Genomic DNA, 27,129 nt, shown 5'->3' with positions numbered 1-27,129 from the left:
GAGCTTCAGCATCAGTCCTTCCACTGAATATTGAAGGTTGATTTCCTTTAGGGTTGACTGGTTTGGTCTCCTTACTGTCCAAGGGGCTATAATTCAACTCATAACACTGGCATATCCTCAAGTAAGAAGTAGGCAAATCTTAGACCCTTAAAAATACCCCAGGATTTCCTTAGAAAGTAGAAAGACAGTGAATAGGAAGCTTTTGTTTAAGCCCTACATTTGCCAGTTACTGACTATAATACCCCTGGAAATAAATCAGAAGTTTTAATCTCAGTTTCCTTATCTCTACAGTAAAATGTCATAGTTTTGTTCAAAGCATTATAATAAATGAGAAAATTGGTAATAGTGATTTGTATAAACTGTGCTAAACAGATACTATATGTAATTACAACTTTTATTAATGCATTAATTATTCTAAGCACTAAGTAAAATAAGTTGAAAGCTCTAAAGTAGCTAAATGATAAGTAGAAGCAGGGACCATTATCTGTATAATTAGTTCTTGAATTAGCAATGGATTTCCTTATAAGCATTAACATAGTTTAATAACTGTTTATCATAAACATAATTTAAAATACACTGCTTGTCTCACAATTTCATGTATGGAATGATTTTCTTTATTAGTGTACAGAATATTGAGAGCCATACAGCTTTAAAAATATTTGCAGATCTTTGTAAGAAAAACACTGTGTTGAACACCCATGGGGGAAAATATACTGCATTAAAGAATACACACACACACACATTTCTGATGTCAAAACAATGTGGGTGTAAGAGTGTGCAGGGTCAAGCTGGGCTCATAACAGCTATGACTTAAACTACTGCTGGCTAAATGAATTTCCTCAGCCTTTTATTCTGCCTGCTTGCTAAAGGTTTTGGGGGCTGACAGATTGCTATTATGACCACTGCAGACACTGAAAAATGACTTAGGAGAAACAGCCACTGCTAGGGAAAGACAAATAGCTCCCCAGGAGAGAGAGATTCATGCAGGAGGTCATTAACACATATTCGACTATTTGAATCTCAAATACGTATGGGCAATTCAGTATCTTACAGATTCAGTACAGAAGTTACCTTCTAATTTTTCCTATTTTTCCCTGTCTCTCCTCCTTCCTTCTACTGATTCTGATACAACTTCTCCTCTGCTTTGCACATCAAATAGAATCAGAAAGAAAATGAGGACTGCCCATTGCTTAGTCCCTGTACAATGTGAATTTATTAGTATGGTCTCTGTCCTTTGTATGAGTAATAGTACAGATAGGTTTTAAATTGTGCTACTGGAGAAGACTCTTGAGAGTCCCTTGGACAGCAAAGAGATCAAACCAGTCAATCCTAAAGGAAATCAACTCTCATTATTCACTGGAATGACCAATGCTGAAGTGAAAGGGCCAATACTTTGGCCATCTGATGTGAAGAAATGACTCATTAGAAAAGACCCTCATACTGGGAAAGATTGAGGGCAGGAGGAGAAAGGGACGACAGAGGATGAGATGGTTGGATGGCATTACCGACTCAATGGACATGAGTTTGAGCAAACTCAGGGAGATAGTGAAGGCCAGGGGATCCTGGTGTGCTACAGTCCATGGGGCCACAAAGAGTCAGACACTACTTAGCCACTGAACAACAGCAGCAGCAGTAAAGATAGCTATATTCAAGGTTAGAACATGTGTATAAGTGCCAACTATATTTACTCACTGGCATTCACTAGATATTTAATAGCTAAACACTGCTCTGGACACTATCCTAAGTGCAGAGAGTGGAGCTGGAAATAGACAAATACCCTTCATGGGCTTTATGGTCTACTGAGATGGTAAACTTAACAGACAATTATGATATGTTGTTCAGATTGCAATGACTGGGCACATAAATGGTCTGTGGGAGTATAGTGGAGGGTTACTTTCCATAGACTGGAGATGGGTGTGATGAAGGGTAAGAAAGATTTCCTGAGAAAGGATTTTCACTTTTCCCATGATTTGAAAGTGTGAGCATAGCAAATTTTATAATCTTCCTCATTATAATAAAGGAGGAGAGGAACATTCAGTTTGAAGCTGCTGCTGAGAAGACATATTAAGTCTTAATTTAGCTAATTTGGACATATTCTTGACTGAAACTTGGCTTTTTCAATCAATCCATTTGCCTTAGCAGCCAAGTCGAGGTCCAGCCTGTGTGTAGGAAATACTGGTATTCTGAACCACTAGGCTATTTGTAGAGTTGTACTTCACCTGTCTCAAACTTCCACCTGAGAAAAATCTCTCAACAGAGAGTCTAACACACCCACATTAATTCTGCCTCAGAAGTACCCAGGACATAAAGTGTGAAGCAGTTCATCTATTTAAATATAAGAAAAATCAATAAAGGTAGCAAGAAATATTGACCCTCAGAAACCCCAAATCCCACAATGTGTCTTGATCCTACATGGATTTAAGCCTCCTGTGACTCACCATTCCTGAATAAAAAATTGTTTTCATAGCAGAGGCTTTTGTCACCAGAAATACCACAGAAAAGCCAGTTGAACCTCTCCTTTTGCTGGAAGGAGCCCTCCTTTGGGATTGGCAACACTGGGTCCACCTCTCTTCAGCCATAATCTGTGTTATATATGCCAGCAATGTTGTGGCACCCTGATGATACCTTCTCTTATCAGAGAACTGCTGTAATATTATGCTGTGCTAGTTCAATGAGGTAAGCCTCAAGTGGTTTTCCCTGCAGTCAAGGATTATTTGTAGTAACTTTCCTTGTCCAGAACTACTTGGGAACGGAGTAGGGAGATATCTCACTTAAAAGAAGTCACAGTGGCCAGAGTAAATCCACTCCTGTTTTCCTTACTCGTTGAGAATGCCACTTTGGTATTAATACACACTTTTCTAAAAACAGGCATATATATCTGGCCTTTCAATTAATTTTCATTGATTTATTCTTAATAGTAGCTCATTGTTTTAAATATTGTAATTTTGTAGTGTGTATAATACATTTTCAAATTTACAATACATTCAAGCTTTTTAAAAGGGAATAAATCATTTTATACTCTCATGGTAGGTTGTGAAAAGTCCTGTTTCTCTACATCTTCCCCAGTAATTGAAATGATCAGTTTTTTGGTTATTGTCAACCTGATAGCTGAAAAATAGCATTCACTGTTTTCATTTGAATGTGCTCAATTACTAGTGAGGCTGAAAAGCTTTTCTGTCTGTTTATTTTTAGTTCAGATTTCATCTTCTATGATTCGTCTTTTATGTCCTGGCTTTAAAAAATAATTTTATCTTGTTTGCTTTAAAGAATTAGTGTGTGTGTGTGTATATATATGTGTGTGTGTGTGTGTATATATGTGTGTGTGTATATATATGTGTCTGTATATATATATATCTATATATAACAATGCTTTCTTTTAAAAGTATTGTAAATATCATCTCCCAATGTCTTGATTTCCTTTTCATTATGTGTATGACCTTTCTCTGAGGACGGGAGTTTTTAGTTTTAACGTGGTCAAATTCAGGAGTCTTAATATATGTGAATTTTGTGTCTTGTTTAATTATACCCTCCCAAAGACATTCTCCTAAATTTTCTTCTAATTTTAAAGCTTTGGGTTTTTGTCCAGGTCTTATTTTTGTTGGACTTCCCAGGTGGCACTAGTGGTAAAGAACCCGCCTGTCAATGCAGGAGATGTAAAAGATGTGGGTTTCATTATACAGAGTGAAGTAAGCCAGAAAGAAAAACACCAATACAGTATACTAATGCATATATATGGAATTTGATAGATGGTAACGATAACCCTATATGCGAGACAGAATAAGAGACACAGATGCATAGAACAATTTTATGGACTCTGAGGGAGAAGGTGAGGGTGGGACGTTCTGGGAGAATAGCATTGAAACATGTATATTATCATATGTGAAACAGAACACCATTCCATGTTCGATGCATGAGACAAGGGCTCAGGGCCGGGGCAATGGGATGACCCAGAGGGATGGGATGGGGAGGGAGGTGGGTGGGGGTCCAGGAAGGGGAACACATGTAAACCCATGGCTGATTCATGTCAATGTATGGCAAAAACTATTACAATATTGTAAAGTAATTAGCCCCCAACTAAAATAAATAAATTTATTAAAAAAAAAAGATGTGGGTTTGATCCCTGGGTTGGGAAGATCTCCTGGAGAAGGAAATGGTAACCCACTCCAGTATTCTTGCCTGGAGAATTCCAGGGACAGAGGAATGTGGTTGGCTACAGTCCATAGGGTCGTAAAGAGTTGGACACAAGTGAGCAACTAACACTTATTTTTGTTATGGTTCAAGACTGAATATATTATAAACTTGAAAATGTTCATATATTAGGACTTAACAACTCTCCTTATAGGAATAAACTCTAATGAAACCTTTGTACATATCCAGAAAAAATTGTGGATTCAATGTTTTAAATAAAGCATAGTTTTTAACAGGCAAAAGGACAACAACTTGAAAGTTAAACGTAATGAAAAATGATGTGTGGTAAATTCATGTAATGGAATAGTATACAGACATTATAAGGGAAACATCATCAATGAAGATAGTGTTCAGATTTTTAAAAAATGGGTAAAAGTAGCAGGTTACAGAAGAGCATGCTGTGTATGATAATTTTATATTAATGTTTAATGTACGTAGTGTGCTTAGTTGCTCAGTCGTGTCCGACTCTTTTCGAGTCCATGGACTGTAGCCTGCCAGGCTCCTCTGTCCGTGGGGATTCTCCAGGCAAGAAAACTAGAGTGGGTTTTGCCATGCCCCCTTCCAGGGGATCTTCCCAACCCAGGGATCAAACCCAGGTCTCCCGCGTTGCAGGCAGATTCTTTACCATCTGAGCCACCAGTTTAATATCACGTGTAAAAACAACATTATATATTCCTTTATCGTTATATAGTAACATAAAAATATTTTTAAATGGCATGGAAAACTACCTGTGAAATTCTTGATGGTAAAGACATGAATGTAAACATCAAAAAGCTTAATGAACCTCCAGTAGGATGAAAAGGAGGAGACCCACACTGAGGCACATATAACCAACCTGTTAAAAGCCCAAGATGGAGAGAATCTTGAAAGTAGGAAGAGAGAAGTATTTCCTCACATGTAAGATTTCTCAGTAAGAAAAATAGCATATTTTGCATTGGAGACTTTGGAGACCAGAAGGCAATGGGTGGATATATTCAAAGTACTGAAAGAAAGATCTGTCAACCAGGAATCCTAAATCTGGCAAAACTGTCCTTTACAGTGAGGGAAAAATTAAGACATTTGCAGATAAATGGAAGCTGATTATGTGTTCATTACCACTAGACCTGTCCCACAAGAAATAATAAAAGGAGACCTACAAGTTGAAATGAAAAGGCAAGACAGTAACTCAAAGCTGTATGAAGAAAATAAAGAGCTCAGTGAAATTAAATGCAAGAGCATTTATAAAAACTAGTGGTACTATAACTTTTGTTTGTTAACTATACTTTTTTGTTTTTTACATGATTTAAGAGACTAATGTATTTAAAAATTAGTCTAAAAGTTAGCATCATTGAAGCTTTGGTTTGTAACTCCACATTTTCTTCTCTACATATTATAGAGATTAATGCACAAAAAGTATTAGTTTATGTTTTTAGATTCATGACATATAAGAATGTAATTTTCTGAAATCAGTAAGGGAAAGGGGGTAGGGATACAGCTGTATAGGAGCACAGTTTTTGTATGTTGTTAAAGTTAAGCTGGTATAAATTCAAATTAGAATATTATAATGTTAGGATGTTAAATGTAATCTCCATGGTAACCACAGAGAGAATAGAATGTGCACAAAAAGAAAAGAGGATTAAAATGTTTCACTGCAGAAAACATAAAACCCAGCTAAACAGGAAAGGTGGCACAAGTGATAAAGAATCTGTGTGCCAACACAGGAGATACAAGAGACATGGGTTTGATCCCTGGGTAAGGAAGATCCCCTGGAGTAGGAAATGGCAACTCATTCCAGTATTCTTGCCAGGAAAATTCCATGGACAGAGAAGCCTGGCAGGCTGCAGTCTGTTGAGTCGCAGAGTCAGAAGCGACTGAGCACACAAATAAGAAAGTAGTAATGCAGGAAATGAGGGACAAAAAGCTATAAGCCATATAGAAAACATAAAGTGACAGAAGTTTTTCCTTATCAAAATTACTTTAAATGTAAATAGATTAAACTTTCCAAAGACAAAAGATTGATAAAATGGATAAAATTACATGGCCCAACTATATGCTGTCTATAGGAGATTCACTTTAGATCCAAAGACATAAATAGGTTGAAAGTGAGAGGATGAAAAAACATATTTCATGCAAATAGTAACTGAAAGAGACAGGGATGGATATATTAATATCAGACAAAATAGGATTTAAATCAAAAGCCTGTTAAACAAAAAGATTATGGGGGAAAAAGGAAGACATTATATACAATACAAGTTTCAATACAGCAAGAAAATATAACAATTATAGATATTTATGCACAAAAAAACCCAGACCATCCAAACATATGAAGCAAAAATGGACAAAATTGAAGGGAGAAATGGACAGTTCTACAGTAACTGTTGGAAATTTCAATACCTCGCTCTCAATGAAGGATAGAACGACCAAATAGAAGACAGAAGTAAGGAATTATAGGACTTAACACCATAAACCCATTAGATCTAACTTTTAAGGAACACTCAATCCAACACTCTACCCAACCCAACAACAAGAAAATATACATTCTTTCTAAGTGTACATGGGCATACTCAAGAGAGACCATTTGTTAGGCCACAGATTGTCTCATTAGATTTTAAAAAGACAGATTTAATACAAAGTATCTTCTCTGACTTGCAACAGGATAAAGTTAGGTATCAATAATGGAAGGAAAACTGGAAAATGCACACACTTGTGGAAATACACTGAAAAAAAAAAGTGGAAGTTAGTCGCTCAGTCTTGTCCGACTCTTTGTAACCCTGTGGACTATAGCCCACCAGGCTCCTCCATCCATGGAATTCTCCAGGCAAGAGTACTGGAGTGGGTAGCCGTTTCCTTCTCCAGGGGATCTTCCTGACCTAGGGATGGAACCCAGGTCTCCCACATTGCAGGCAGACTCTTTACTGTTTGAACACGGTCTTAATAGCCAATTGATCAAGAAAAAAAAAATCACAAGAGAAACTCGGAAATATCTTGAGACAAATGAAGCAAAACTATACCAAAAGTTAGGGGACACTGTGAAAACAGTGCTAAGGAGGGGGATTTATAGTTGTGAATTCTTGCCTTAAAAATGAAGGGAGATCTTAAATCAACACCTTACAGCTTGACTTTACAACTTAAGGAAATAGAACAAACTAGAAGAAGGAAGGACATATTAATACAAATTAAAGAAGAGATTAAAGATTAGATTAAAGGAGGTACAAATGAAATATAGGATAGTAAAGCAATAGAGAAAATCAATGACACTGAAAAATTGGTTCTTCAAAAAGATCAACAAAATTGACAGAAACATAGACTAAGGGGAAAAAAAGGCCTCAAATTACTAAAATCAGAAATGAAAGTAGGAGCCAGCAGCTAGGTTGGTGCCGGTTGCATGGGCCTGTGATCTTTCTCGAGCTTGACTGCCTGGCACTGAGCCATGGTGCTGATGTTGAATATGCCTCTGCTTCTCGTGTTGCTTCTGCTCATTCTGGCCCTCTTGCACATCTCCAGCCCTCTGCCCTCAGTCCTTGACACTTGGTCTTTTGAGAATGTAATTGATGCAGTGTGGAGGACACTAGCATCTGGAGGTTTTTTCTTGGATGCAGTTGATAGTGCTATGTATGAGAGCAGTGTGATGGCGCTGTAGGTTTTGAGGGAAGTTCTGATGACTTTTGAAAATTCTGAGGATGAGATATACTGCTGCTGTTTTATGTACATGTGGTATAAAATTCAAATCACATGGTCAGCTAGGAGATTTGCCAATTCCTAGAGCTGGGCATATGTTGATGATGCTATGGGGCCAGCCTTGGTCACTGGGGATGTGATATATTAAGTGTTTTCTACCAAGCTGAATAATATATGAGATGACCCGTTCATTACTTGCTAAAAAAGTGATTTCAAGAATTCAGGCTATAAAGTAGGCAGTTCAACACCTTCCAGGGTAAAAGCTGGGAGGTGGATATTCTGTGCCTGCTCCGTCACCACTGAGCCTTGGGGGGATGGATGCAATGAGTACTCATGTAACAACCGCTTCATTGTTTGCTATAGCCATGTTGGATTTGTAGAATGTAAGCCTCATTGAATTTCAGACCTAGGTGATTGGAGTTCCTGTCCTTTGGGTGGCAGTGTTAAATGTTGGGGCATTAGATGTGTGTTCTAAACCCTTCACAAGAAACCACCCAATAAGAAGGGCTCTGCAGACAGGGAATCTACAAAAGTGACCTTTGGTCATAAAGGTAGGTGATTTTGGAGACTAGGTCCCATGACCTGCCACCTGCCATTTGGAGACTCAGGAAAGTCGGTGGTGTCATTTAGTCTGAGTGTGAATTTGAAGGCACAAGGATTAGGGAAACCAACAGTTTAAATCCTATTCCCAGGGCCAGAGAAGATGTAATAAAATATCCTAAATCAAGTAGGGAGTCAGGAAGCAAAAAGGGCCATTATGTCATTTCTTATGTATCACTTATCTCTCTATATAAAAAGTAGTGGGCTATATAATTATTTATTTTTTATTATTTTTTCATAATAGGTCCTATAAAGTTGGCCAAGTAAGCACATCCTCACTTCATAGACCAAAATATCCTGCCAGTACTCCTAAAATTGGCACCTTTCAAATAGTCACACCAAGACCTAAATGTTGTTATGATAAATGTGTCTGTGAGAGAAGTGGGTGGCTGATAGGGGAGTTTTCCTGTATTCTCAGGATGGAGTAAATGTGGCAAGGATTTTTGTTTGTTCGCTTGTTTTTCTGTTTTAAAGATTTTTTTGATGTGGACCCTTTTAAAGTCTTTATTGTTTTTGTTACAGTACTGTTTTGGTTTTATGTTTTGGTTTTTTGGCCATGAGGCATGTGAGATCTTAGCTCCCCAACTAGGGACTGAACCCACATCCCCTGCATCGGAAGGCAAAGCTTCAACCAATAGACAACCAGGGAAGTCCCTATGTGGCAATGTTTTGAAAGCTACATAAATTAAGGTGCATGTTCTGATGAAAACCTTTCCCCACTATGAATCCTGAAAGGGGCACATACACCCCCCTCAGTGCAGAGACGGAGCACCTGAGGAGGCAGCGAGGTGAATTAGCTCTGCAGTGAAATCCTTCAAATCAGGGATAAAATCTGAGATTGCAGTCCAAGAAGTTCCCATAAAAAAATTCCTACAATGCTTAAAACATATTTGGCACCAACTAAATTACATAATTTCATAATTTGTACAGTAAGAAGACAAGCAATGACATGCTTTATATATGCCTTGGAAAGGGGTGTCCATCACACATATTCAATACTATTATAGCTTGAATCTGTGTTATTCAAGATCGTCAGGTAGGAGATATTAATAACCTTTTCTATTATCATACGAAAGGATAGTGGCTAGTTCAGGAATTCAGATGTCTTTGCTTAATATTACCAATGGAATTTCTTTTTCTTGAAGATTTTGTAAAGAAATCAAGATAATGTGAAAGAAATAGAACCCACAGAATGAACAGAGCCTGTTAAACAGGAAATAAATATTTTATGATATATCACTATGTGGACTGCTCTTCACTTCCAGATTGCTGTTCATTTCCTTCTTACTAGGATTCAAGGGGCCCTCTATTTTTATGCAAACTACAATATAGTCACTACTTTGATCCTACTTTTCAGAACTTTACTCCATTGAAATCTAATTCCATGGTAGTCATCAATGTTTCTCACCGAGTATATCTAGCTTTCCTCCATTGAGACACATGATAGAATTGTACTTCTTGACTCTCTTGTGGTTGGTAGGGACATTATGACTTTAAAGGGACAGCGTGGTCAATTCTGACAAAGGAGGAGAAGTGACATGTGCCACTTCCAGGAGGAATTTCTGATTTCCTGTAAGAAATTTTACAGAGTGTTCTTTTCCCTTTGGGATGGCTACTGGATTGGCAACATTCAAGATGACGATTTTTCCATCAGACTATGTTTCTCGGTGAAGAAAGATTCCCCTTCCAGACCCATGATGAATATGTAGTGTAAGAAATGAATCTTCATTTTTCAAGCTGTTAAGAATTGGGGGATTGTTACTGTAGCATCATCTAGCCTTTATTGACTGATATCCATGTATGCATGTGTGCTAAGTCGCTTCAGCTGTGTCCGACTGTGCGACCCTATGGACTGTAGCCCGCCAGGCCCCTCTGTCCATGGCATTCTCCAGTCAAGAATACTGGAGTGGATTTCCATGTCCTACTCCAGGGGATCTTCCCAACCCAGGGATCGAACCTGCATCTCTTACATCTCCTACATTTGCAGGTGGGTCCTTTTCCACTAGTGCCAGCTGGGAAGCCTGACTGATATCCATGCAGTGTGATATTTCATATGACTAGATACAGTTTCTCATCATATAGGTCATATCATGTGCATGCATGCACAATCACTAAGTCGTCTTCAACTCTTTGCGACCCCATTGACTGTAGTCCACCAAGTTCCTCTGTCCATGGGATTCTCCCAACAAGAATACTGATGTGGGTTGCCATTTCCTCCTCCAGGGGATCCTCCTGATCTTGGGATCAGAGCCGAGTCTCCTGCATCTCCTGCATTGCAGGCAAATTCTTTACCACTGAGCCACCTGGGAAGCCCCAGAAAGGTCACATGTATATACTAATTATGAAGTGATCTCAGTCTCTGCTGTTCTTGTTTCAAGCTCAGCTTTTAAAGAACAGTAAACTTCTGCTCATACGTAGCAATCTACCAAGGGAATTTATTCCTTAAGGATTTTAGTAACTACTTATCACATAGAGGTATCAGTTAGGTTCAGTTGCTCAGTTGTGTCCCACTCTTTGCAACCCCATGGACTGCAGCACGCCAGGCTTCCCTGTCCATCACCAACTCCCAGAGCTTGCTCAAACTCATGTCCATCAAGTCAGTGATTCCTCCAACCATTTCATCCTCTGTCATCCCTTTCTCCTTCTGCCTTCAATCTTTCCCAGCATTGGGGTGTTTTCCAATGAGTCGGTTCCTTCGCATCAGGTGGCCAAAGTATTGAAGCTTCAGCATCAGTCCTTCCAGTGAATATTCAGGACTGATTTCCTTTAGGATGGACTGGTTTGATCTCCTTACAGTCCAAGGGACTCTTAAGAGTCTTCTCTAACACCACAGTTTAAAAGCATAAGTTCTTCTGTGCTCAGCTTTCTTTATGATCCAACTCTCACATCCATCTGTACATGACTACTGGAAAAACCATAGCTTTGACCAGACAGACCTTTGTTGGCAAAGTAATAATGTCTCGCTTTTTAACATGCTGTCTAGTTTGGTCATAGCTTTTCTTCTGAGGAGCAAGTGTCTTTTAATTTCATGGCTGCAGTCACCATCTGCAGTGATTTTGGAGCCTAAGAAAATAAAGTCTGTCATTGTTTTCATTGTTTCCCCACCTATTTGCCATGAACTGATGGGACCAAATGCCATGATCTTAGTTATCTGAATGTTGAATTTTAAGCCAGCTTTTTTGCTGTATGCATAGATGTATACAGATGCACAAAAGGCTAGCTATATGAGTGAGAACATGTATTGCCCTGTAAAATAATGCTCTCTTCAAAATCCCACAGGTTTGATTGTGAATGTTTTATAGGCCTTGATGTTATGCAAGTGATAAATGGAAAATGTTTGGACTGAGTATTTTCTGAGAGATGCTTCCATTCCTTGGAAGTCTTTCATCTGTTATTATCGCTCACATGAATAAGTGAACTTTGGTTGTAGTTGCTGGTTGTGGCTGTTTTATATCAATAAAAAAGTGAATTACATACATACCTAATGTAGTCTGAACAATATTGAAAGGAATTTTAAGACCATTCTGTCTTCCTTACCTGTGTAAAATCTAGCAATTTTCTCTTACAAGCTATCTTGCTATTCCTTTAAACATCCCCAAAGCACTGAAAAACATTATTTACATTAGTGGCATACATAATGGTGACATCATTGAGGTACTAGAGTGATTGCCTCTGTTGGGAGGAAAAGTCTTGGATTCCACAGAGCTGATGCTTCTATCAAATATGACCTTGATAGAGAAAAAACAAGGGTGCAGTGACTGCTTCACAGGGTTACAAACAGTCACAGTAAATGGAAAGAAAAGGGGCTATGGTTCGTAAGGGGAAGGAAAAAAGATCAATGCTGCCTACATATATTGCATAATCTCATGGAATAATTTCTAATAGAAAAAAACTTTTGGAAATTTCATTTATGTAATAACCAGTGAAAATGAAATATGAACCCCAAAGAACCAAAAGGGTATAGATAGGTATAGATATAAAAACCTACATTATTGATATATAAGAGGAGCTTTTGGGGGGAAAATCTGCTTATACAGTTACGGAGACACCAGATATGCCATGATGTGGCCCTGCCATTTTCAAGCTGAAGAATCAGGAAAGTTGCAGTATAATTCAGTCTAAGTTCAAAGGCCTAAAGACCAGGGGAGATGATGATATAGCTCCCAGTCGGAGGCCTGAGAAAGCCTGAAGGCCTGAGAAGGGAGGGGAGCACATTGCAAGCTATTAGTGTAAATTCCAGAATCCAAAGGCCTGAAATCAACCAGGAGTTCCCGTGACTGGGGACAGAAGATGGATGTCCCAGCTCCAGCAGAATGAGCGTGTACCTTTCCTCTGCCTCTTTGTTCAAGTTCTTAATGGATTGGATGACGCCTGTCTGCATTGTTTAGGATAGATTTTCTTTACTCATTTTGTATATTCAATTGCCAATTTCTGCCAGAAACGCCTGCACAGACCTCCAGAAATCACATTTTGCCAACTATCTGGGCATCCCTTAGCCCAGTCAAGCTGACATAAAATTAACTGTCCTAAACACCATCCTTGAAATGCTAACCATGAAATCCCTTCCTATGGGGGCTGCTAGTTTTTCTTCTCTTGGTAGCAATGTTAGTGTCTCTTCCATTGTCTTCTGCAACTGCAAAATTATACCTTCAGCTACTTGCAGTCTCAATTAACTCCTCTCATCATGCTTTTCATACAAGAATTTTGTTCACATGCCTCCTAGGTAGAACACAATGGGTTTTTCCACAATTATTAAGAATTATGGCTATGATTCCTGGAGTGTTTCTAAGTTTTACCTAGTTCATTTGAGAATTAATGATTTTTTATATACTAGCATCTTTTATTTTATTTCCAGTTGTTTACCATAATGAATCAAATGGCCTACTCTTTGGCAAAAGACTGACCTTTAGTGGTGACCACATGTTCTCTACAAGGAGATCTATGGGGAAAAAAATCTGAGAAATTCCACCAAATCATTTTTCTTTTTTTTTTTAATTGTATAATTCACAACTACCCCATTTTGGGGATAATGTTTTATTTATGCAGTTATTTTGTTTGGAATAAATCATGTAATGTATTATATAAAGAGATTAATAATAATTTGGGCAAGTAATAAAGTTAAAATTTTTGTCTCTCCCTTATTTTTGAGTATTTAAAAGCCAGGAGGATTCTACAATGACTGATTCTTAGATTGTTAGGGTTTGTGGGGAAATTTTGGCATCTTCTAATCCATCTCCTTCATGTAGTTAATATCTGGTATTTTTTTCCCATTGACCTATGTTTGCATTTTCTCTTCTAATAGCACCTGGACTTCTTTGAATTGTATTTGTGAGCATGTGACTCAGTCAAGCCAAAGTTCCCGTGTCTCATCTTGGTCATGGTTGTTGGTTCAGGAGCTGATGTGGGTTCAGGCTGGGTGAGTGAAAGCTTAGGATTTCCAGCTTTAGGCCCTTTGCTGAAACTACTGGGGAATGTTCTCTCCTTCCACTCTTGTTACATAGCAGGTAGAATATCAGCTGAAGTTTCCAAAGGCCATTTTTATATCCTGTTGAGAAGGGCCTCTCTGAAAAGGAAGTTCATACGTAGGACACGGAATGAGGGGTGAAGAGAGACAGTTCAGTAGCGTCCTGCTTAAGCACCTAGATTCATCCTTTCCTGGAGTATGTGATCTAGAAATTTTGATTATGTGAGATAATCCAGTTTTTAGAATCTAAAACACTTTGAATTGAGTTTCTATAACTTACAAGCACAATGACCCCAATTTATATACTTTGTTATGTATACAAAGAAACTGTGACCCAGAAAAGTACTATGATTTGCTTTAGATTCACAACCCTGAATCAGAATCTGAAACTGAATCCCATCAATCCAGAGCCTTTCCATTCACACCCTTCCACTTTAGAAGGGGACTGTTATTGTAAACAGTGCTGCGATGAACATTAGGGTACACGTGCCTCTTTCAATTGTGGTTTCCTCGGTGTGTATGCCCAGCAGTGGGATTGCTGGGTCATATGGCAGTTCTGTTTCCAGTTTTTTAAGGAATCTCCAAATTGTTCTCCATAGTAGCTGTACTAGTTTGCATTCCCACCAACAGTGTAAGAGGGTTCCTTTTTCTCTGCACCCTCCCCAGCATTTATTGTTTGTAGACTTTTTGATAGCAGCCATTCTGACTGGCATGAGATGGTACCTCATTGTGGTTTTGACTGGCATTTCTCTGATAATGAGTGATGTTGAGCCTCTTTTCATGTGTGTGTTAGTGATCTGTATGTCTTCTTTGGAGAAATGTCTATTTAGTTCTTTGGCCCATTTTTTGATTGGGTCATTTATTTTTCTGGAATTGAGCTGCAGGAGCTGCTTGTATATTTTTGAGACTAATTCTCTGTCTGTTGCTTCTTTTGCTATTATTATATTAACGCATGTATATGGAATTTAGAAAGATGGTAACGATGATCCTATATGCGAGACAGCAAAAGAGACACAGATGTAAAGAACAGTCTTTTGGACTCTGTGGGAGAAGGTGAAGGTGGGATGATTTGAGAGGGTAGCGTTGAAACGTGTATATTATCATATGTGAAGCGGATCGCCGGTCCAGGTTTGACGCATGAGACAGGGTGCTCAGGGCTGGTGCACTGGGATGACCCTGGGGGATGGGGTGGGGAGGGAAGTGGGAGGGGGTGTTCTGGATGGGGAACACATGTGCACCCATGGCTGATTCATGTCGATGTTTGGCAGAAACCACTACAATATTGTAAAGTAATTAGCCTCCAATTAAAATAAATAATTTAAAAAAAATTAAAAAAAGTAGGGGACTGTTAGAGCCCCAGTTTAGGGAGCTGACAATTTTCCATCATGTTCTATGTTTATTTTCCATCACTGACTATATTAGCCTCCTTGTGTCACACGCAGAATTAAGTTCCCAAACATTCATGCTCCTAATATAGAAGGCAATAGACTGACAGATTCAGAAGGAATAAAAAGATGTCTTTTATTTCTGGATATTTGTCTTGTCAGAAATAAATAAGGCTGAGCTTTGATAAGGTGCCTTGTAAATAATTTTAAGATGGAATATACAGAACACTCACTTTGCTAAGGCTATGGCAGCTATTATAAATTGAGAGGGTGTGCTTTCTCTTATCTAAATGAATCTGAAAAGTTGAATATTTAATCTTTCTTCCAATATGAAGACTTTCAAAACTCTCCCTTCTATTCCAAAGTAAGGGCATTCTGTATGCCTTATTTTGGTGGGAATCTTACCACTACATTAAATGGTCTTAATTCTAAATTTAGGAGAACATAAGATATTGCCCTCCAGGTAAAAGACACAGAAGGCCCAACTCAAGCAATTCTTTAGTTTCCCCATGTGGCCATATAACCATACAGATATTTAGTAGTTTCAGTCAACCCTCAGGCCAACTCAGGAAAAAAAGAAATCACTCTTTGGTGCTTTAAAAACTGGTTTGGACTTGAAGATACTGTTGTTTAGTTGCTAAATCGTGTCTAACTCTCTATTTCCCCGTGGACTGCAGTACGCCAGACTCCTCTATCCATGGGATTTCCCAGGCAAAAGTACTAGAGTGAGTTGCCATTCCCTTCTTCATGACTTGGAGAGAAGTTTTGCTGAAGATTCTTGTTGCTGCATTTCTGATCTGTCAGAATACTTGGGAGGGGTGCACTCATAATATTACAGTGAATTTGTGTGATTTTGCTGGTAAACAAAGTTTGCTCAGAAATGCAGTGTGACATTTCCTGCTGTCTTTCTGCCTTTATATAGGAACCGTAGTCTTAAAGGTGGCATCAGGATGACACCAGTGTGAAAGGAACTAATTGCCTGTGAACCCAGCAAAAGTGCAGCAAGCCAGAAAAAAACAAAAACAAAAATGAGCAAGAATAATGAAAAAAACCCAGAAATCCAAAACAACTAAAAACCCCAGACAGCGAAAAACAAACAAACATACAATACAAAAATTCCAATTTAAAGAATTTCTGTTTCCCATCCCATGAGTGGGTTGATGGAAGGCAGAAATGATTTTCATTGTAAGAATTTTTCTTATACATTTGTGAATAAGACTTCCGTTGTTATTTCAAATGCCATTCAAATGCTGTTCGAGATTGATACTCTGCTTACTATTAGTCTCTGTTTTTTTAAAAAAGGGCCGGGGCTGTTCTCTTTTGATGGAATTGTTGTTTTTATGGGAGTGGTTTCTTTCTTTGTGGACTAATACATAAATCTCATCTTCTAAATTTGATATGACACTTGAGAGCTAACAGTGGGCTGGTAAGAGTTACCTGGGAAAGGAGTTGGTCTGTCATTCAGATTAGCTGGTTGCAGGTGTGGAGGGCAGATGCAGACCTAGCCACATTGCAGGCAGACGTGGTAATCTGTTGACCTGAGTGAGAGCTACAGTTTAGGAGATGAAAAGATACTCTAAATCCACAGATGGAACTCAGTCTTTCAATGCAGTTCCTTCACATTTCTCCTGTTTCTGCATTCTTATCCTCTTCCCACTAACATTTGGAATAAGAGTACAGTAGCTTTAAGAGGAACCTAGTCCCATTTGAACTCTGCAGAACTAGGGAAAAAAGAGTGGTTCCATTGATTTTAGAGTCTTGGAGTCATGGAAATAAGTGTCCATGGGTTGGACACTTTCTCTGAGATCACTCAGTAGGAGGGTGGAATTCAGAGTAGTTTACATTCATTAAACCCAGTTACTTGGTTAGAGATGAAGAATTGTTGAAATGTGTTTATGTGTGTGTATGTGAGAGAGAGAGAGAGAGAGAGAAAGAGAATTTGTGTTTTATGATATGCAGTGAAGGAATTTTGAGAGGGGATACCACCAGGCCTCTTAAAATACAGGTTCAATGGTACCATTTAGCCCAGTCAGCCCGAATACTTGTGAGAAGCATTTCTTTTTCTTTAGAAAGTTCATGATGGTTCTCTAAAACATGAAATCACTCTGAAAAGGTATGAGTGAGTGAGTGCTAGGTCGTGTCCGACTCTTTGTGACCCCGTGGACTGTAGCCCGCCAGGCTCCCCTGTCCATGGGATTCTCCAGGCAAGAATAATGAGTGGGTCGCCATTTCCTACTCCAGGGGATCTTCCTGACCCAGGGATCGAACCTGCATCTCCTATGTTGGCAGACGGATTCTTTACCACTGAGCCACCTGGGAAGCCACTGAAAAGTTATTGTTGTTTTCAGTTGCTTAGTTGTGTCCGACTCTTTGCGACCCCATGGACTACTGCACGCCAGGCTTCCCTGTCCATCACTGTCTCCTGGAGTTTGCTCAAATTTATGTCCATTGAAAAGGCATTGATATTCCTAATTGAAGAGGTAAAAAACTGATGTTACAGAAAGGTTCAGAAACATCTTTGTCACTGATTGCCTCGATTGATAAGCCATATCAGAAACTTCACTCATATCCAAAGAATTATCTTTTATACTTTGGCCCTTTGGAAAGAGCAGACCCTAAAACATACAACACTAAGCCTCAAACAGGACAGACAGAAGGAAATGTTTCTGAGATCTCTGAGCAAGGAGTAGCATGGATCAATTTTATGATGCCTGACAAGTAGATTTGCTCAGTGTGACACATCACTTTCCCAGGAAAATGTTGAGCTAAGGGATGCTTTGGAGAGTGCAGGAGGCAAAGTCTGTGGCTTACAATGAAATCAGTTGATCATTCAGGCTCTAAAGGTTTAATGAGATCTTTCGAATGCCTTTCTTTGCTTTGGGCACAGTGTTGCTGAAAATTATCTTCAGCTGTTTGCTGATAGATGCAGGTCTTTGTTATTTCTGTGTAGCTGGCATCATGGCAAATTGGGAAACTGAATTGCTCTAGTAATTTAACATTTTGGCCAACAGTTAGACACCTGCTTTCTCCTGACATTAGGATCATCTCTCTTTCTTTTTGGGTCTCTCTGCCAGCCCTCTCTTTGTCTTCTCTTTTTTGTCAAGATTTTTCTCAAGATGTCCGTAAAGAACTAGAACTTTTGAAGGACAAAGTTTGCACAATTTGACAAGAAGGACACCTTGGCAAAAATACAGACTCTGTATTTTGCAGATGTTTCAGAGTCCAATTATAGACCAAGGAAAAGGAATAGATGAAACAAAAGTGCTCAGCAATGGAACACACTAATTTCGACGATTGTGAGTTCTCTGGCTCTTGGAAGTTTAAAGACAGTAAGTGGAGCATAGCGATGGACAGCATGGATTTGGGAGACAGACTGCCCTGATTTGAAACCCTGGCTCTACCCCATGACAGCTGTTCACCTCAGGAAGCTTAATGCTCATTTGTAAAACGGGGACAGTAATACCTATCTCACAATGTGAGTATTAAAATACAGTAAATACAGATCCTTATAAAGTGACACACAGTAGGAACTATATGTAATTGTAGAAATTAGAAATACTGTAGGAAGAGTCTGGCTTAAGCAGCCAAACATATTTCAGTCCACTTTCTGCTGTTCTTTTAGGAAATAATTATCTTAGGGGATGGTTCAGCACGTAAAGAATCTACCTGCAATACAGGAGATGCAGGAGACGCGGGTTCGATTCCTGGGTCGGGAAGATCCCCTGGAGGAGGAAATGGCAATCCACTCCAGTATTCTAGCTTGAAAAGTCCCATGGACAGAGGAGCCTGGTGAGCTACAGTCCATGGGGTCGCAAAGAGTCAGACACAACTGAGCATAGAGCATAGGCATATATCTTTCTTGTATTGATTTTCATCATTCTATCTTGAGAGTTTCCTCTAAGAACCTGTGGTAGTACCATGTCATTACTTGGCTAATCAATGTTTTTTGTTGTTTTTCTTTTGGTAGGAGTTAGCCACTTAAACTCTTAGAGTTAGAAAGTGTCAAGAACTGAGTGAGGTAGTACTGTGGAGTGTTATACACACCACCCCAATTCTGCCATTAAAATTTTACTAAACTTGCTTCATCACATATCTATTTATCCATCAATTTTGACACATTATAATGTAAGTTACAGATATTAGTACATTTTATCCCTAAATATGTTGGCTTCCCTGATAGTTCAGCTGGTGAAGAATCTGCCTGCAAAGCAGGAGACCCTGGTTCAATTCCTGGATTGGGAAGATCCTCTGGAGAAGGGATAGGCTACCCACTCCAGTATTCTTGTCTGGAGAATTCCCATGGACAAAGGAGCCTGGCAGGCTGCAGTCCATGGGGTCGCAGAGTCAGACACGACTGAGCAACTAAGCACACACACATACATATAATTACTCATAGCTTAATTTTTTACCCTGCTTTTATTAGGCAAAATTTACATAATTAAATATACATAGTGAAATGTATAAATCCCAACTGTACTAGTCTATGACTTTTGACACTTGTATAGCCCAAACCAAGTCAAGAAAGAGAGCATAGCCGCAATCCTAGCAAGTTTCCTCATGCCTCTTTCTAGTCTTGAGTTTACCTCTAGTGGCAATCCCTATATTGATGTTTTGTTATATTTTAGTTTTGCCTGTTCTAGAATTTTATATCAGAGCCTAGGGTATGTACTCTTTTGTGAGAGAATTCTTTCATTCAGTATAATAATACATTATTACCACTGAGTAGTATTTCATGTATTTAAATATACCGCAGTGTTTTATAAAACTATATTCTCCTGTTGAGAAACATCTGGACTGTTTCCAGTTTTTGGCTATTATGAATCTATGAAATTTCCTCTACTTGACATTTTGTAGACCTAATGGTTTCATATCCCTTTGGTAAATGCTTATAGTTTTTAAGAATTACAGTTAATGTACTTTCTTTTCAACAACTGCTGTATTGGTCTTTTAGCTATTTTGGTGGATGTGTAGTCATATCTCATTTGTAGCTTTAAGATACATTTCTATAAAGAATGATTACATGGAGCAGTTTTTATGTGCTTTCTACTCACTTGGTATTTTTTCCAAAGTGTCTGTTCAAGACTTTTGTTCATTTTTGAATTGGGTTATTTGCCTGTTATTATTGAGTTATGAAAGTTCCTCATGCATCCTCAAAACCAATCCTTTGTCAAATCCTGTACATATTTTGTGAATATTTTTTCCCAGTTTGTTGCTTGACTATTTATTTACTTAATAGTGTCTTCTTTTTAATGTTTATCTGTTTACTTATTTGGCTGTTCCAGGTCTTACTTGCAGCATGTGGGATCTAGTTCCCTGATCAAGGATTGAGCCCGGGCCCCCTACATTGGGAGCACGGAGTCTTAGCCATTGGACTGGCAGGGAAATCCCTATAATAGTGTCTTTTGATGAGCACATGTTTCTAATTTTGATGAAATATAAAATATTGGTTTTTTTTCTTTTGTGGTTATTTCTTTCTGTGTTGTGTTGAGATATTTCCTAACTTCATGTGGTAGTCCTAGTTTCTTAGATGCTTTCAAATTTTAGCATCTGTAGTTAGATGTATATTACATCCCCATTTTTTGCATATGATATGAGGTAGTGGTCAAAGTTTATCTTTTCTTTATGAATATATGGTTGTTTAAGTAACATCATTTGTTACTTTGATTTCTTCATGAATTTCTTTGGTGCCTTTGTGAAAAAATTCAAAGGGTCATATAAAGGTGGGCCTACTTCTAGACTCTCTATTTAGTTCTGTTGACTATTTGGTCAACCCCATGCCAATACTGTATTGTCCTGAAACTTCTTAGAAAGTTGGCATCAGGCAGTTTTTATGTTCCAGGTTTATTCTTTCTTTTCAAGCTTGCTTTTGCTTGTCTATGCCATTTCCATTTCCATATAAATTTTTAAATTGACTTGTCTATCTCTACAAAAGTCCTAGTGGAATCCTAATTAGAATTGCATTGATTTTATAGATTATTTTGGTAAGAATTGACATCTAAGCACTAATGAATATCCCAGTCCGTAAGTGTAGTATCTCTCTCTGTTTGTTTAGGTCTTCTTTAGTCACTCTGAGCAGAGTATTGGAGTCCTCATTGCAGAAGTCAAAGAGGTTTGTTTGTTAAATTTGTTTCCTAGTATATATGCTATATTTTTGATGCTTTATAAATGAAATTTCTCTTTTAATTTTCCAGTTGATACCACTAGTATTCAAAAATATATAATTGACTTTAAATATTGACATGTCCTGCAACCTTTCTAAGTTTAGTTGTTCATTCTAAAAGTTGTTTTGTAGATTTCTTAGAATTTTCCACGTAAGCAGTCTGTGAATCGAGATAGCTGTCCTCTTCTTTTATGGTCTTTATTTCTTTCTCTTACCTTGCTGTACTACTAGGACATCCAGGAAAGTGCTGAATAAATATATCAGGAGTGGCTAACCTTATGTTATTCTAAGTTGCAGAAAAATCCTTTAATATTTCACCTTTAAGTGTGATTTTAGCTCTAGGTTTATCAGGGATGTTCTTCATGAGATTTAGGAAATTCTTTTATATTTCCAGTTGTTCAAAAGTTTCTGTTTTGGAAAGTGAAAGTGTTAGTCAGTCGTGTCCGACTCTTGCGACCCCATGGACTGTAGCCTGCCAGGCTTCTCTGTCCATGGGATTCTCCAGGCAAGAATATTGGACTGGGTTGCCATTTTCTTCTCCAGGGAATCTTCCTGACCTAGGAATTGAACCTGGGTGTCCTGCATTGCAGGCAGATTCTTTACGGACTAAGCTATGCATGCCAATGTTTTTCCTACATCTTTTGAGTTAGCTGTATGCATTTTTCCTTATTCTATTAGTATGGTGAATTACAGTTATAGATTTTTGAATGTTAAAACTGCCAAACATTTCTGGAGCAAATCCTCCTTGGTAATGATGCAATACCATTTTAATGTATTTCTAGAGTTGAAAATATAAAAGATTTTGGGGTACCTGAATATTAAATTTTTCTCATTTATAAAACTGCTTCAAAATAATTGAATGGCTAAACAAAATAATAACAGTTTGCATGAGGTTTCTGATATATGTAGAAGTAAAACATGATAGTAGTTCAAAGAATTGTGCAGATGAATTTATAATCTCATAGCAGTTATATATTTTACATGATGTATTATAATATCATTTGAAGTAAAACTGAGGTATATTAAAGATGCATATTGTAAAACGTAGCATAACTGCTGAAACATAAAGCAAAGATATAAGGCCAATTAGGGAGTGATGGAGAAAAACAGAATTGTACTCAACCCAAAAGAAAACAGTACAATAGAAGAAAAGAAACCAAAAATAAAAAGAGGGAGAAACAGAAGGCAAATAACAAGATAGCTGATTTAAACCCAGTGATATTGATAATTATAATACCTGTACATAGTCAAAACAAGCCAATTAAAAAAGGTCATCAAACTGGATAGAAAAGACCCAACTTCTGTATTTCACGAAAACCCATTCTACCACCATGATACTATATGATAATTTTTACTTTAAGCAGCCATATATATTTTAAAGAAAGTAAGGGGAAATTTGGTTTCTTTTGATTACAATTTCAATTTAATGAAATCTCAGTGAAGTTTTTCTTTTATGGTTAATTTCTGTGTCCTGTTGAAGAAACACATGCCTATCTCCAAGAGGCACACTGTATTAGAGCAGAAATCACATTTTCTGATTGCAGGTCTAGTGATATCATCACTACATCTTGGTGAAAATCTGCCCATGCATGGGTGTTCTGTGTTCATTGTCAAGACCCACACAAATGAATTTAACATGTAGGTTTTTTTTTTAGAGATCCCTGGAACACAGTCATTGCAGGAAGTACCTTCCAGTCCCTGGTCTCTAGGAGGTTAGGAGTTGTGCCCTAGCAGCTGGGCATTCCTGCCATGGGAAGAATTCCAGTCCAGGTGTCTGGCTTATGAGTGCCTGCAGCCATTTTTGCCTGCCAGAGGAGAGCTTCCAATGGCAGGTGCTCAACGATGACCACTTGGCTCTCTCCACTTCCAGTTCTGTTCCCCACAGTCTTGACAATTTCATCAAACACATGGTAAAACATAATATGCACACGAATGTGTAAAGTACAAGCTTGGGTTAGTGTACCCTCCTCCATCAGAGGAGTGAATGTTAGCTGGAGCTAGAAATAGGACACTGGAGGAGGTGCAAGGAGAGAGTAAATGGAGAAAAACCTTCAGTGTACAGCATGTACTGGCTCTAGAGTGGACTGGGGGTATCAGTGTCTGGATTTTCTAAATCCCAACCTGACGGAGAAATGAGTTTCAACTCCCCCCTCCCCCCATTTAGCTGCACTCACTTTTTAAAGTAAAATTTTGTACAGAACCATATTAGCAGATACAATTTCATCACCATCTGTGTAAAGCAATGGTAAGTAAAGTAAGGTAAATGACTTAAAGGTCTACTTTTTACCCTCCGTGGAAGCCTTGAACACCATCTAAAAGGATAGCAAAGATTATTTGTTGTCAAGGTTGGGAAAGAAACCCAGTCAAATCTACACTATGTTATGCTAATTTACCTGGATAAAGCACTATAATATAAGCATGATATTTCTAGAGAATATTGATAAATTTACCCATGTAATAGTCTAAAATTTTGTAATGGCAAAAACAAAGTTAGAAGGGAATAACAATCTAGGAAAACAGATTTTCAACACCTAAGGCACATGACTAACTCCCTTTGTTCGCTAAGTACTCATACAAACCACTCACAAAAAGAGTGACAACCTTAAAAAATAATAAGAGGAAAGCATAGATACATTAGCTTAGAGAAAAAATAAACACACATATTAAAAAAACTCAAAATATGAAATGAAGGTCAACTTCACTCACAATAAAGAAAATGCATATCAAAACAACAATGAGATACATTCCCCCTTTTGCACATCAGATGGGAAAATATAAAATGTTTGATTGTATTCAGAACTAGTGGTGAGAGCATGAATAAAGGGAATCTTCATATTTTGTTGCTGAGAGAGGAGGGGTGCAACCTTTTGGAGGGAAAGCTAACAATATTAATGAATATAAAAATTACCTAGAAGTTCCTTTGCTAGGAATTTATTCTGTGGTTAGGCTTGCAAACAATTCACCAAGACTTATCTCTTGGGAGAGAGTGGGTATCTCTTCTTCTATATTGTGATGTTTTCTCCCATGTTGGAGGGACTTATGCCAATATGAGACTATCAGTTCAGTTCAATTCAGTCGCTCAGTCTTGTTTGACTCTTTGCGACCCCATGGACTGCAGCACGCCAGGCTTCCCTGTCCATCACCAACTCCCAGAGCTTGCTCAAACTCATGTCCATCAAGTCAGTGATGCCATCCAACCAACTCATCCTCTGTCATCCCCTTCTCCCCCTTCCTTCACCCTTTCTGAGCATCAGGGTCTTTTCAAGTGAGTCAGTTCTTTGCATCAGGTGGCCAAAGCCTTTCTTTACTCCCTCATTCATTCTTCCCAAGAGGTGTAGGAATGACATACTTGATTTTTGAGCTTGGAAGGAGAAACAGACATGTGCACCTCTGCCCCATCCTCTCGCCCTTCTTTAGGGAACTTCCTGTCTGCAGGGAGTACATATTTCACTCGCTCCTCCAGGCTATAGTTCTGGGATGTATGTGGGTGTGTGTATGTGTAAATATCAATAAATCTTCGAATTCTGCATTGAATTTTAAGCCACATCTGCAGTGATTTTAGTAATGGAAGCAGTATTTTGGTCTCTGTATGCCTTAGTCTTTGTTTCTCTTGTATTTGAGAACTATGGTGAGACAAAAGGGATAAGCCTTGAGAAATATAAAAAGCTATGGTTTTTTTCAGTAGTCATGAATGGATGTGAGAGTTGGACTATAAAGAAAGCTGAATGCCAAAGAATTGATGCTTTTAAACTGTGGTGTTGGAGAAGACTCTTGAGAGTCCCTTAGACTGCAAGGAGATCCAACCAGTCTATCCTAAAGGAGATCAGTCCTGAATATTCATTGGAAGGACTGATGCTGAAGCTAAAACTCCGATACTTTGGCCACTTAATGCAAACAACTGACTCATTTGAAAAGACCCTGATGCTGGGAAAATTTGAAGGCAGGAGGAGAAGGGGGTGACAGGATGAAATGGTTGGATGGCATCACCGACTCAATGGACATGAGTTTGAGTAAGCTCCGGCAGTTGGTGATGGACAGGGGGCCTGTTGTGCTGCAGTCCATGGGGTCACAAAGAGTCGGACATGGCTGAGTAACTGAACTGAATATAAAAGAAATGGAATTTCAGGTATAAAAGGAACCATAGAGGTTTTTACCTTGGCGGATTGATGCGACATTATGTGGGATAATATGCTGCTTTTCTAGAATCCTGTTTTGTTTTTAACTCCTGCAATTGGAATCCCTAGATTTTTAAGACTTATTTCACGTGTTTTTTTTTTTTTTACTTTTTATTTGTATTGGGGTATAGCCAGTTAACAGACAATGTTGTGATAGTTTCAGGTGAACAGCAAAGGCACTCAGGCATACATACATGTGTGTCCGTTCTCCCCCAAACTCTCCTCCCATCTAAGCTGCCACATAACATTGAGCAGAGTTCCATGTGGTATATGGTAGGTCCTTGTCATTTATCCATTTTAAATATAGTAGTGTGTACATCAAGTGGTATTTTGACTTTAGCAAGATAACCAGCTTTTGACATGTTTGTCCCCTAGCTAATGGTTATTTCTTTATGTGCCACACCAGCCTTATGCAAACATTCAAGGACATTAGGGAAGACACAGGCCTTAGAGAACATCTATAGCTCTATACTCACAGTCCTCCAGAGAGCTGGTTCTACCTATGAGGGATCATCTTTGAGATAAACTTTGACTCTCAACTTTGCCAACATCAGCTGAGCACCTATTTGGGTTCTACTGTTCTTGAAGGATCAGTGGGATAAGAATACAGTGGTCTTGGTTGCTAAGCAGATAATAAATTAACACACAGCAGAAACTCTTGTTGATTCAGTTATTTATGTGTCTGATGCAGAATAAAAATTAGAACCTAATCTCTGACATCCCTCATCTTCTCCTCTGATCAGGGCACTCTTTATTCTCCCATTATCTATGCCAATGCCTTGTCAGAGCAAATAAAGATAAGGCAACCCCACCGTAATTCTGTGTCAGCACCTTTGCTCTTTGTGTGACTGTCCTCCTTGCCCTGCTCTGCCTATCCAGACCTCTTATATACCTCATGGCCCAGGGGTTGTCCTACTTCTTTCTTGAAGTCATTCTTGATTGTTTATACTTGTCCTCTTCTATGAACTTAGAACTTCATATCAAATGGTCTTGTAATTTTTTTTTTTTTACTAATGTTTCTAATGAATTGGCTTTGATTTGTTATAGACTCAGACACCTTGAGGGCAGCATTTTACTTGTACCTCTTACCCTTTCTCTCTGTCAACACATCACAGTGTTCTAAAAGTATTCTATGATTATTGAGTAGTTTATAATTTTCTAATTTAACAGATTATGAATATGATTTTTTATTAATATTTGAAAAGTTAAAATAATTTCCCTATCCATCACCAGGAACCATTTTAACTTTATAATCTGGCTTGCTTTCTATGCTGATCTTGCAGATCTACACTGAATATAGCATTCTGAATTCTGCTTTTTTCCCCTTACCATATAGCATCGTGAATAAGTCCATGCAGCTATACAGTCATCAAAATTATCATTTTTATTTGTTGCATTATATTCTAGCTTATTGAAGGACCATAATTACGATATGCTTCCCTTTTGTTGGACATAAAGATTATTTACAGTTTTTTGCTGTATTGTAAAACTGACACTGTA

General features: G+C 38.3%; 1 protein-coding gene across 3 annotated transcripts in view; it reads left to right on the top strand.

The window, feature by feature from the left end:
* Positions 1-27,129, top strand: part of LOC145509321 (uncharacterized) — a 403,057-nt gene that overhangs the window by 333,730 nt on the left and 42,198 nt on the right. For 2 of the 3 annotated variants that reach the window (XR_014056006.1, XM_081497906.1), the window contains exon 6: positions 21,347-24,109. The exons of the other annotated variant lie outside the window; for it this stretch is intronic. The gene's annotated coding sequence lies outside the window, so the exon portion shown is untranslated. Of the gene's footprint in view, positions 1-21,346; positions 24,110-27,129 lie in introns of those variants that run through there. 3 annotated transcript variants of the gene reach the window in all.

Source organism: Giraffa tippelskirchi, chromosome 1 (assembly GCF_054371585.1).
Source record: "Giraffa tippelskirchi isolate mGirTip1 chromosome 1, T2T-mGirTip1v1.2.pri, whole genome shotgun sequence".
NCBI lineage: Eukaryota > Metazoa > Chordata > Mammalia > Artiodactyla > Giraffidae > Giraffa > Giraffa tippelskirchi.
The sequence above is the reverse complement of the archived record's forward strand: the minus strand, read 5'-3'. Positions and strand labels throughout refer to the sequence as shown.